Source organism: Theropithecus gelada, chromosome 8 (assembly GCF_003255815.1).
Source record: "Theropithecus gelada isolate Dixy chromosome 8, Tgel_1.0, whole genome shotgun sequence".
Classification (NCBI taxonomy): domain Eukaryota; kingdom Metazoa; phylum Chordata; class Mammalia; order Primates; family Cercopithecidae; genus Theropithecus; species Theropithecus gelada.
Genome location: NC_037676.1, coordinates 111,780,456 through 111,793,805, shown reverse-complemented (window position 1 = coordinate 111,793,805; position 13,350 = coordinate 111,780,456). Strand labels below are relative to the sequence as shown.

General features: G+C 40.8%; 1 protein-coding gene across 17 annotated transcripts in view; it reads left to right on the top strand.

Annotated features, from left to right (window-relative positions):
• Positions 1-13,350, top strand: part of SYBU (syntabulin) — a 118,062-nt gene that overhangs the window by 86,110 nt on the left and 18,602 nt on the right. Inside the window, exon 1 of one of the 17 annotated variants that reach the window (XM_025394304.1) lies at positions 2,435-2,532. The exons of the other annotated variants lie outside the window; for them this stretch is intronic. The gene's annotated coding sequence lies outside the window, so the exon portion shown is untranslated. Of the gene's footprint in view, positions 1-2,434; positions 2,533-13,350 lie in introns of those variants that run through there. 17 annotated transcript variants of the gene reach the window in all.

Sequence of the window (13,350 nt, the reverse complement as noted above, 5' to 3'; positions counted from 1 at the left end):
AGCTTTTTTTCCTAAAAGGATTTCCATGACTTAGTTTGAAAAAAAGCAATTTCATTTTTCATTAAGTTCAAAGTTTGGGGAATGATGGGAGAGAAGGAGATGGGAAATGATTGATTAATCTGTATAAAAATAGGCCCCATGCTGGGATTTTTCCTTTTGCACTAATTCTGTGTGACATCTGAGCCAAAAAAATACATAAAACCAATGCCATATGTGCTGAGCCTGCTGGTGCTTATTTTAAAACTCATGAAGAGTTGACCCAGATTATATTTTGCAGCTTTATTTTTATTTTAATGCCACTTTAATTTCCACTTCTTCCTGGCATATTCTCTTCTTTCCTTCTGTTTTCCCTGGAAAAAACATGGCATGTGCATCAAGGACTATACCAAGTCACTTGAATGAAGAAAAGGAGCGGGCGGGGTTGGGGGGCGGGTAGCATTTGTAGTGGTTTAAAATGAGGTCTTGAGAGGCTGGGAACTTGGAATCAACGTATGTTCATACATGCTGAATATGTTTAGCTAAACATAATTTCAGATGCAATATCACTCAGATGGCCTAGCTAGAATAAGCCTTCTATTTTAAAGTTGCAATGGAACAATTAAATCCTTAATGATATCCTCACTAGCATGGTGACCTTTTACTTACATTCTGCTAGTCTGTGAACAAAATAATGCCCCACTTTCTATTCCATTGTTATTAGTCACGCATGCACATGCTTTGATGGTGCACAGTTCGTCAGTTGTTTGTTAGGTACTTGGTGCTTCTGTCATGATATTCGGGTCATATCTGGGGAGCTTTCCGAGGTCTCAGTTGACATTTCTATTTGTTGCATCCTTTTCTGTCAGGAGAGTTTGTGGCACTTTCAGAGGAAGGGATGCTTCCTTGTCTTACATGGCAGCAACATTATTCAGGGAAACTGGATCTTCCTGAGTGTTTGGCTTCTTGTACTCACCTCTGAGGTTGAGATAGGCAGGCTCTGCAAGCCTCTGCCAAGAAGATCTGATTTCTGCAGAGACTACTGGCGGGCCTGACTGTTCTTGAAAGATGAAGGCTATGCATGTATCTGATACTGGGTTACTGCCTGACATCCAATGCCTTTTCCCTCATCGTTAGAGGAAGAAGTGAAAGATCCAAGCCACGAGCTTAGAAGCACTAGTGCATACAGGGCAATGGTTAGAATCTGCAGATTGCTCCATAGCCTCCTATACTGCCCAGCTCGGAGAACCAGGGACAGTAAAGGGATTTTTCCCATGCAACACTGGGTCATTCTCAAGTTTTGGATAAGATTCTCCAACTCAGCGTTTCCACCCTTCCTTTTCTTCTCAGTCTCAGCTACCATTTAAAACAACTGAACCTGGTAATGCTGCTCATTTGTTTTTTAAAAATGTTTATTAATGTGCTAGGCAGTGACCCAGGCACTGGGTACAACAGTAAACCAGGGATCCCTGTACATTGTGATATGTTCAGGAGGAAACGCAGTGTCCAGTGGGAGCCCAGAGGACGACCATGTTACCTAGACTCTGGGGTGTGGGAAGGGTCCCAGGAAATGTAATGCAATATTGATACTTATGAAGGGTAAAATTATATTTTTAAGGCAAAGACACTTAGGGATTTGAAATTTACATGCACTCGTTGTTAATTTAAATACTATGTATGCCCTTAGAGGCAGTGTTTTTTTTTTTTAAATTCTGTTGTTATGGTCACCATGTTATATTTAATAACAATTTTTTTAGATGGCTCTTTTCTCTACTAGAATGTGAACCTCTCTAGGAACAAAAACATGTTATCTTTTCTCTTTCCTTCTCTCTTTATTTCTCTCTGATAATCACTGTATTAACTTTTGTTTTACATTCAGTTTTGCTGCTTCCCTTACTTCTTTATAAATACTACATATAATGTGATGCATAAAGAGAATGTATGTGACATGCGTGAACTGGGTAGAATAATAATAAAGCAAAACTTGTGATTTCACCGTCTACTTTAAGAGTTGCCGCCAGGGAAGGTGCCTGCACACTCCTCCCAGATCCTATTCTCTGACTCCCACAAGGGTAACCACTGTACTGAAATGTGTGTTTTAACATTTCCTTGCACTTTAAAAATAATGTTACAACCTTAGATATATGCCCTTTAAAATATGTTAGGGGTATTTTCAAAACTACTGTTTCCAAAGCCTACTTCTTCCCTTTTTTTTAATGCCATGCAAACACTCTCTGATGATCCTAAAAAGAATGGCCTTTTTAAATTTATTTTTCGTAATACTCTGCTTTGCTTTTCCATTTTATTTTGGTTTTTCACAGAACAGTGTGGGCTGGAGAGGGAAGGGGTGGAGAAAGTAGAGAACACTGAGTACACTTGAATTTAAAAGTTAGTTTGTGTAGGGGGGTGGGGCAGAGTAGCTGGGCAAGCGAAGGGTTGGCCTGGGAACATGTGCTTTGTGCCAGACGTCACTGACAGTGAGATCCTGGGGAAGGTTCCACTAAAGGAGTCCAAGGAAATGCAGAGCATAATTTGTGTGCAGAGCAAAATCCAATCGTGAGTATGCTTCGTGCATTTCAAGTGCTATAAACCAAACCAGGATTTGTAGAAATGTTTCTGGAAGGATGAGTGGGAATTCAAAAACATTTTGTTCAGAAGCTTGAGAGATAGAATCATTTTCAATTGATAGACAATGGTATGAGGTGAAATGTTGTTGCCTGCTGCTGGAGACAGAGCTCTTTGCCTCTCATCAGCTTCTGCCCCAGCTCAAGAAGGAAGACAAGTAGAACGAGGCATCCCAAGTGCATTTCCCTTCCTGGGGTGGACGCTGGGCTCTGTGATCCTTGCACAGGTGTCCCAGGGCAGGTGTGCAGGAGCTGTTCTGCCTGCTTTCCACCTGCTTTCCTTTGACCACATCACCTGATCCAGACACTTCTCTGTTGTGCTGCCAGCACTTATCTTGAAAATATTTTCTCATGACTTCATTATTCTGTTTCTTCCTTTCTCTTTTGAGTTTCTTGAACACACGTCAGAGTTAAAAACGCCACTAGGCCTTCCATTTCTCCATTTGCTTTTGTTCTCACACTCCCTGCAGATGCCAGAAATTGCCAAAATTTGCCCAGCTTATTTGTTTTATTGTATTGACATTTGTGCTTGCAAACGAAGTTTACATTAAAGATTACAGACACCTGCAATCCCAGCACTTTGGGAGGCCAAAGCGGGTGGATCACTCGAGGTCAGGAGTTCAATACCAGCCTGGTGAACATGATGAAACCTGTCTCTACCAAAAATGCAAACATTAGCCGGGTGTGGTGGCATGCTCCTGTAGTCCCAATTACTCAGGAGGCTGAGGCAGAATGATCACTTGAGCCCGGGAGGCAGAGGTTGTAGAGAGCTGAGTTTGTGCCACTACACTCTAGCCTGAGCAATGGGAGTGAAACCCTGTCTCAAAAAAAAAAAAAAAAAAAAAAAGGAAAGAAAATTACACAGAGGGTAAATCTAGCATTGACCTTGTAGTACCTCAATCCATTCTTACCAGATTATCCAATTCTTCACAAATTCTTCAGGCAATATATAAGAGACATTGTTCTTTTCATTTGATTGAGGTATTTCTCATTTTGTTTGCTTTTCCAAACATACGTATCTCCATTCAATTGTTCTTTTATGTGGGAACACTGCAATCAAGCATATGGCATAAGATAAAGGTTTTTTTTAATGTTTAACTTGACTTTATCCTTTTTCTATTTTTAATCATTTGGTTCACCTGGAGTGTCAAATGATTTTGAACCTATACAGTTAATTTTGTGAACCTAAGAGCTACCTGGAAAAGGTCTCCCTTTTCAATGTTCCTTCTCCCTTACCTTATGACCCATCTCCAAACTGTAACAGTCACCTGAATTCCCTGCCAGCCTCCAGTCTCTCTTTCAGATATTGCCGTCACGTTGTCTTCATAAAGCGTCACTGTTCATGTTACCACCCCAAACAAAACTCGTCATGGTTCTCTCTTGCCTTCAATATGTCATGGTTCCCTCTTGCCCATAGCATAGTTTTTATGTTTTTCGACCCTCTGGTTAAAACTCACCTTTTTGGCTGCATTTTCTCATTTGATCACTACATTCTAGCCATACAAGGAACTCCATATATATACTAAACATGCCCTGTATTTTTCTTCCTTTGTGTTTTAGTTCATGTGATCTCTTTCACCCAAGGTCAACTCCTGTCCATGCCCCCAACACTACATTATATTCTTCCTGGTGTATCAGGCCCATCTCAAGTGTCATCTCTCCCGTGACGTGTTCCCCTGCCGTCATCCCTTCACCCTAGCTAAGAAGATTTCTTCGTCCTCTGTGTTCTCTGGATGCCCTCCCTCTCTGTGTGCACTCATTGTATTCTGACTTATGTCCTGGTTGTTTGTCTGCATAGCCTAACTCCTCCTAGGAAACCCTTGAGCATTGGAACTGTGTATCTCCATGCCTTCCCAATCCAGTGCCTTAGCATAGAAAGTGTTTAACGCATAGTTGAGATGGGCTAGATTGAACATTGTTGTCTTGGTTTCCTTTCTTAGATCTTTGTGAATACTGATCACAAGGATCAAGCAGAATGATATCAGACAAGCCAGCTCTGTTGCTTATTAGCTCTGTGATTTGGGGTGAGTCTCAGCATCACTCAGAACTTTGGTTTCCTGGTCTTTACTTGTATGTCTTTGGGAGAAAGGATTAAAGGAAATAGCAGCTGTAGAGTTCTTGACAGAGTAGGCTCTGAGTCCACAGTGGCTAGTGGCATTATTATCTGACGCTGTCATCTGATGCATTTGTTATCCCTTCAAGGTTTTGTGTAATCAGGAGTCTGCCGTCAACACCATACCATCCATGATTTCATTCGTGTCATTAATAAAGCATGTTAAATAGGATATGGACAACACCAGGGCCAGGTGATGTGTTACTAGAGATTTCCCTGGAGGTTGATAGACAGTCCATTTGTCAACATCCTGTGAGTACTGGACTGTGCTATCACCCAGTGCACACATGTCAACCTTGTTCATAAGAGTATCCTAAGTGTTTGCATTAAACATCTGCTGAACTCCAGATATGTGATGTATGTGGCTATGATAACTCTGTCAGAAAAAAAAGGAAGTGCAGATTGTTTTTCACATCTGACCCAGTGAACTCTTGCTGGCTCCTTCTTGCCTTATTAAAGGACTTTCTCTACAATTTTACTGGAGATCAACACCAAACAAGTTTGTGATTTTCAGAATTTATCTTTTCTCTACATTCATGACCTGTAGACTTTTTGCTCATTTCCAATCTTCTACCTCCCATCCTTTCCAGTTTCTCAAAAGTTAATGATACCATTTCTGCAATCATATATCTAAGTTCTTTTGGTACCTTTCTTTGCTCATTCATTAAATATTCTTCTGAGTCTCCTATAAGCCAGGTTCTGTGCTCTTGGCTCTGGGGATGCAGTGATGAACAAGACAGAGGTCTTTGCAGTTAGCATGGTTTTTGCATGCTGGTATCCTGCATTGAAAACTTGACTTTTAAGTGGTTTGGGCACACAGGCTGGAAGTAGGAGTGGAAGGGAGTATTTTTGTCCTAATTGGAAATAACACCAGTCTGTTAATCCAACCTAAAGGGCAAAATAGGAGAAAGAGGAGCTATTCCTAAATGCCAATGGTGGAGAAACTTTTAATGCTGTGAAATAACATTTCAAAACAGCAACACCTGCTCTGTGCTAAACGCTGTGTGACACACTGGGGTACAAAAGAACACGCCCTCAAGGAGCTGACAAGCATACTGGAAAATCTGTTAAAGCAAACAGGCAATGGCAGTGCAATGTGATAAATACTTGTTAAATTCTGGGTGGGGTCAGATAAAGGAAGGCCAGCTAATCCCCTTCCTGAAGGAAGTAAAGGTCAAGGCTAGACTGAGACTGAAGAACAGGTAGTAGTTAGCCAGGCCCAGAGGGACAGGAAAATAATCCAGCTAGAGGGAATAGCGTGTGTGAAAACTGGGAGTCTAGAGGATATCATGCCTCCTTCAGGAAACTGTGAATGGTTCCATTGGCAGGGGTTGTGGTATGACAGTCTGAAGAGATTATGGAGGGTTTGTAAATCATGCGAAAGAGTTTGGACTTTATGGACACAGGGCGCCATTGAGGAGTTTCAACAAGGGAATTGCCTAATGAGGTTTCTTCTCTGGAGTAGTGTGGAAGACAAACTGCTCAGGGCCACAAGGAGCAGCTGGGCACAGTGTGATGCTGTTTCAGTAATTCTGGGTGAGAAATGATGGCCTTAGGTGGAGCATTCAGGATGGGAAAGAGCAGACAAATGACACAGTTACTAAACAGACAGATTTGAAAACAAGAACCATTTGTTGTAGTGATTTCACAACATTACCATGCACAGAAGATCACCTGGGCAATTTATGAAGATGGATTATGAGACTGACTTAAAGAAAGTTCAATCAGAGGATCTGGAGTATGAGTCAAGAATCTGTATTTTTAACAAAGAGTCCAGGTGATACTGATGCAGGTGGTCCTCAGACTGTACCATAAAAAACCCTACCTATTTGATGTTTCAAATGGAAACACTTCGTTAAAATATATTTCTATTATGTTAACTTTTTGCTTAAGAATGAAGATTCAATCCTACTATCTTTGTTGAAAGTAGATGAATGACTCAGCCCTACTGTTTACTGTGCAAGGGCAGTCTCCTTGCTAGTAGAGTCTGTGTTCACTAATTGTTTGCTCTCTGGTAGGGCATACAAAATAGAGTAGTGATAATTTTGTTGCGACTCTTTATTGCAGATTGTTTGTAAATGTATTTTCAAAGGTTTCAGTGTGCCCCTTGCAAGAGCAAGCAAACACTTTGGGTGGAATTGGGGAGTGGGGTGCAAAATTGCCCCAAATCTTGAAGTTCCATGCAGGTGTACTTTCATGGTGTTTAAGGCATATTTTGAATCTTATTGTGATGTTTCAGATCCCCACATAAGGGCTGTGTGACCTTCAGCAAGTTACATGTTGTCTACTTTTCTCACCTGTAAAATAGGAATAATAATTGTACCTCTTTCATATGCTTGATATGAAGATTCAATGAGAATGCCTGTAAGGCACTTTGAACAGTGTGTGAACATAACAAGCCATTTCTAACTATTCCTGAGAGAAACCAGGTCATCTATAACTTATCACTTGTATTTAGAGTTTAGTCACTTAATAAATACCTGTCCTTCTTAAATCACATTACTTAAATAGTCTATAGTGCTCATATGCAAGAATTATTGGAAAAGTTTAGTGTTTAGCAGCACACATACCAAACACATGGATAAGTAGGCTGATGATGATGATGATGAATATTTACTGTGCACTTATAGTAGTTCATATTATGACGTTTCATTCTCACAAAAATTCCTGTGATAGGCACTCTTTTAGTCCCTTTTTACAGTGAGTAAACTGAGGTGTAGAGAGGTTAAGTGATTGCCTGAGGTCACACTGTCGTTAATGAAAGAGCAGATATTTGAGCCCTGGATCTGCTGATGCTAGCACCTGCTCTTAACCACAGCTGTTAAATACATATTGTCAATTACATACAGTATGGTTAGTACCACTCAGTATTATGCCAAGTAAATTAAGCAGTTCACTCCTTTTGGATGTGAAATATGTAAAAATGGTTCTCAAAATATATACTACAGTGTGTATCTGTATGTTAAATTACAGACAAGCCGGCTGCTCTCACTTTGTCAGAGGCAGCCATTCAGGAAGCTGCTGGGGGATCTCAGGCATAGGCCAGTCTTAGAGCAGTGGTCCTCAAACTTTAGTGTCCATATTCCTGGAGGGCTTATTAAAACCTACATTACTGGGTCTCGCCTCTACCCATAAGTTACTTAATCTTACAAAATGTCATCTCTGCTCCTAAATTAGTCGTCTTTCTCATTATTCTGAAACAGTGACTCTCAAAGAGTGGTCCCAAACCAGCAGCATCAGCACCACCTGGAAACGTGTTTCTGACTCACTGAGGATGGTTTAAAATCTATCCATAATCGCCTGACTCGCTGAACAGACATTTAACTTCACAAAGACATTTGGAAGTGACAAGTCATCAGCTCTAACACATAGATGCTTAGATAAAAATCAAAAGATAGAAATGTTTACTTTGCCTTTAACATTTATAAAGCATAGCAGTTACTTCCTCATACAGACTTAAAAATTTTTTTTTGAGATAGGGCCTTACTCTGTCACCCAGGCTGGAGTGCAGTGGCATGTTCATGGCTCACTGTAGCCTCAACCTCCGGGGCTCAGTTGCTCTTCCCACCTCAGCCTCCTGAGTAGCTGGGACTATAAGCGCATACCACCATGCCTGGCTACGTTTTTGTATTTTTTTTTTTTTTCGGAGATGGGATTTTACCATTTTATGCAGGCTGGTCTTGAACCCCTGGGCTCAATTGGTCGGCCTATCTCAGCCTCCCAAAATGCTGGGATTACAGACGGGAGCCACTTCACCCAGCTCTAATACAGAGACTTACATGGTGTCTTCCCCTTCTCCAAAACAGCAGGGCTTGCCTTAAAATGAAGATCTTTTCTTCACTTGCAACTTGGAATTAGGCCTTGGAATTAGGAACAAGTTCTGGGCTGCATTAAACACCAGCACATACTGTCAGGGAAGCTTTCTCCCATCACTCTTCCTCCCCATTTTGGGACAAGAGGTTTCTCCCTCGATGAGGCTGTATGCATAATCCAGCAACTCTGGGTCAGCTTCTCACGTTCATGGGCTTCGTCTCCTTGCCAAGGCTAAGTACAGGGTTGTGAAGTGACCTAAGCCAGACTCAACAGGGCATCAGGTAATTCCTGATCTTCTAGGGCTATTCAGGGTCAGAGCTACCATGAGACAAGGGGTCACCCTAGGCATTTTGGACCCTAAAATTGGAATAAGGTAAAACAGAGATTCTAGTTTTATTTTTCTTCTTCATAACTACTTTTAATTATTCATAACGACAGGAAGAAGGGTATAAGTACCAATCTGTAAGGACAGGTGGTCCACAGAGCATTTCTTCTTGCCTATGAAATATATTACTAAGAGTAGATTTCCTCTTGATTTTTTTTTCTTAGACTCCGGAAATGCAAATACATGTTTATTGGAATGGAAAATCTAGCTAAACGAGTAACTGGAATAAAGTCAACTGATTTTCTCATTATCAGGAGAATGAAGTATAAATTATGGATAAAAATCACACACTCTAATATTATATAGCAGTCAAATGAATGCACTACAACTATATGGAGAATTTTAGCAACATAATATTGAATGAAAATTGTCCCAAAAGATTTTATATACATCATGATAACCTATTTATTTTAAAAAGTCAAAAACAAATAAAACCAAAATCCTCAAATTCTACCTTTTAAAAATATATAGATGTGATCATTCTTTGTAAAAGTGAATGCAAGGAAATGGTGAACTGGGGATAAGATGAAGGAAGACCACATAGGTGGATGCAAGTTAGTGTCACTGTTCTAGTTTTTGTGATGGGTTGGTGGTTTCTTCATTTATTATATTAAACATAAACAAAACATAAATACATAAACAGAGCAGTCAGTAAATAAACAAACTAAGGATAGCCTTGCATGGGCCAATGATGAGAGAATGTCAAAAACCAATAATTATGATTAATCCAGTTCTTTGCATCTGAGATTCTTTTAAAAAATACATTGAGAGAACAGCTTTCTAGGTCACAGAAAGAATAATGAAATGTCACTCATCTATAGAAAAATAGTTCCATGCTTAGTTTCATACAGCATTCTCTGACCTGCCACTTCCTCACCTCACACATGTCAGCAGGTTCAACCTCTAAATGGAGATCATGAAGGGCACAGATCAGTAGACCATTAAGGGTTGTCAGGGGAATCACTTCAGACACAATTGTGGCTGTAGGATCCCTAGAATATGAAAAATATGTGCTTCCTTTTCTTTCATTTTCACCTCTCTGAGTAAGGTAATATGTTTGCATATTTTCTTAGAGAAGTGAAAGTGAGAATTTTAGAAAATAAAAGAGACCTATGTGTCAAATATGAGCAACTCTTAACTTGACCAGTGGCAACCACTGGGACCTGTGTCTAAGGAAGATTTTAAATTCACCTGCCTCCCAGTTGCCTTTATTGCCTCATTGCCTGCTGTTGCTTCTAATTCTTTCTGCGTTACCATCTCTGTATGCTGTTCCCTTCACCCCGTGCTGTCTCCACAGCTCTGCATGCTACAGTCATGAATTGTTGTAAATGGCTTCAAAACCTGGCTAGTTCAGTGTGCCTCCTCCACGAAGTCTTCATGCTTCCAGCAGGAAACAGTCTTTCCCATTGTTGACCTCTCTTAGCACCTAACTTGTGTCCCTCCTAAGACATTTGCCTGTCTCTGAAGGCAGAACTATGGTCTCAGCCCACATGTGCTAGCAAAGAGCTGGGGAACACACAAATATGAACTAATGTGGAGATAATAGCTCTCACCATGTGTTATTTGTGAGCCACAGACCCTATAAGAAGGTCTGGATCATTAGCTCCCTGTTGCTTAGTGTGCTGCAGGCCTTCCTATGAAATTGGGATATTCAGTCAATACAGCTAAGGAAGACTTACTCATTGATTTATAATCTAAAAGAAAAATTTTTACCATCCTCTGCCAGGACCATCTTCTATTTCTTTTTTTATTTTCATGCTTGTTTTGAATCCTTTCTTGCCACTCACACCACACAACAGCCTCGCCTCATTCCGTGTCCCTGTTCTAAGTTCTTCCAGATTTTGGCCTCACATGGGTTGGGACCTAGATACGGTTCAAAGAAGGTCATAAGAAGAAAAATAAAAATAATAGTGAAATGTTAAAGTGTTTACTGAGTGCCAGCACTATTTTTCATGTTTTACATATATTATCTTACATTATTCTTACACAACTCTATGAAATAGATACTATTATTATTCTCCTTTCATAGAAAAAAGTGAAAAAAGAGCTTGTATTTCCCAAGGTCACACAGCTAGTAACTGAAACTACTAAACCGTATTACTTTGAAAAAGGCAAAGAGAAATAACTTCATGGAGACTGAAAATGCAAGTGAGAAAGAGAGAGGAGGGTGAAAGCACGTCAAGATATTGGAAGGGGAGCATGGCCGAGTCTGGTGTCGGAACTCTGCTCTGTTTAAATGCAGTGGAGTTGGAGGTCAGTGCTACTGAGAAAATCCAGGGAGTGAGCCACATGTGAGACAGATGCAACCTTCCTGACACTCTGAGTGCCACTGCCAAGGGAAGGAAGGAACCTGTGGGTCAAGAAGATGATGTACCCTGGAGGTTGTCACACAGTGGGGACGAAGATGGGGGTTGAATGGTCAAGGCTGTTAGGTCTTAGAGTCAATTAAGAAAAGCCATGTTTAAGTACAGAAATGAGGTTTAAAAAAAACAACAACATTATTTTAGGGCCCCATTGGATGTCTTGGCAATGAGTTGTGAATTATGTCATCTGTTTCCCAGTAAGTGGGTGTTTTATTCCATTTGTGGTCTAGAATTGCAAGCAGACAGCACCACCTCACTGAGATGAAGAAGAGTGGAGGATGAGGTGACTCCAAAACCTCCTCATCTTTTCCTTCTCCCTTATATTCTGGACTGAGTCATAGACTTAAATCCTATCCCCGTCCTGACCTTCTGTCTTTCCTGGTGTCTCACTCCCCATTTTTCTCTCCCAGCCCTTCATCACCTCCTTCCTCCCCTATGAACGCCTCCTGCAGTGACACCCCTGCTCCGCACCCAGCACCACCATTAGGACTGCTCTTCCTGATTTAGGTTTTCCTGCCAGACAGGAGGGCAGGCATCTCATTTTGGTAAGCACTGGATAAATGCTTCTCCTTAAATAGAAGCAGCAGGCTTTCCAGCTAGTTCTTTTAAAGGGGCAGAAATTCAATTCACTTCAGTACATTTGACAAGAAATCAAAGATAAGTAACATGTTAAAGTCTGGAAAATACTTCAGGGAGGATTTGCTCTGTTTTTACTGGGTCCCCAAGATAATGAGCTAGGATGAAATTTATGACCACAGTGGATGTAACCTTTCCTAGCCCCGTTGGGTGAAACGCAGTGGGGGGAGGGCTGCCCGTTGGACATGCCTGCTACTGGAGTGGTTCCTGAGCTGAGTCAGTGTGGGAGATGATGAATGCCTGTGTGTGGTTCCTTTGATGCTGTGAAGCATGTCTGCCATGGAAAATCCAGGTTGGCACTGATGGAATAACCCCAATGCAGCATATGCTGGATTGTGAAATGTTTTTCTCTGCTGAATGGCATTTGACATGTTCAACTGCACACTGGTTGGCCCCTCCTCTTTTACAACAGGATTATGAGGACTTTGAACCATGAACCAACTGTTAAGTATCCTACTAGCTTTGCAAACCAACATTTGTGTACATGAGTTTGGCTGGAACTGGCCCAGTTTCAAACAACCTGTGCCTTATGTACATTCCATCTTTCCCTCCAGTCCTCTGATAATGTATTCACTCCAGGAAAGTGTTCCTGGAGAGCCGTGAGGGTACAGATCATTCTGTAAATGAAATTCTTCTCTCCTGTGCAGTTTGTCCATGAATTTCTTCCTCATCCTTTCACTGGCCTGTCTGTCTTCGTTTCTGCTCACTCATTGTTCACATCGCACTGAAGAAAGCTCTTGCAATTTGATAGGACTTGCAGAGAAAGTCCAGGCACTTTTTTAGGTTTGGAGCTCTCTTCCTCACAATATGGTTCATGGACCACCTGCTGCACAATCAGCTATTGTAATTATCAAAAATGCAGATGCCTGGCTCACCCTCCTCCCAGATCTTCTGAACTGGAATTCTTGTGAGAGTTTCCCAGAAATCTGCACTATTATTAAACTTCACAGATAATCTTCATGCACAGTTAGGTTTAGGGACCACTGCATTATTAATAATAATTTTAAAATTTGTATTTATGAGTGTGTCAAGCACTTTCTATGCATTAACTCAATTTATTTTCACAGCAACCCAATGGGATGGGAATCATTATCTTTGCACTTAAAACAGGACCTGACACATGGCAGGTGCTCAATAACTTTTTGCTAAATAAATAATAAATTAACCTTTTAAAATGTATGTGTATACATATATAAGTAAGGCTTAGATAAGTTAAAAAAACTTGGTCAAGATATACAACTAGTGACAGGTGGAGCTGGGCTTTATAGCTACTTCTGGTCAGAAACTTTCACTTCCCCTTGTTTATTGGTTTCTTTACACCCTCTTTGCTTATCATTTCTCTCATTCGCTCTTCTTGTTCAGCAGATGGGTTGTCTGTATTTCTGCTTAGACAGGTAGCTGAGCCAGCCCAAGGTACAGGAGTGAACTGGGTGGCGTTGC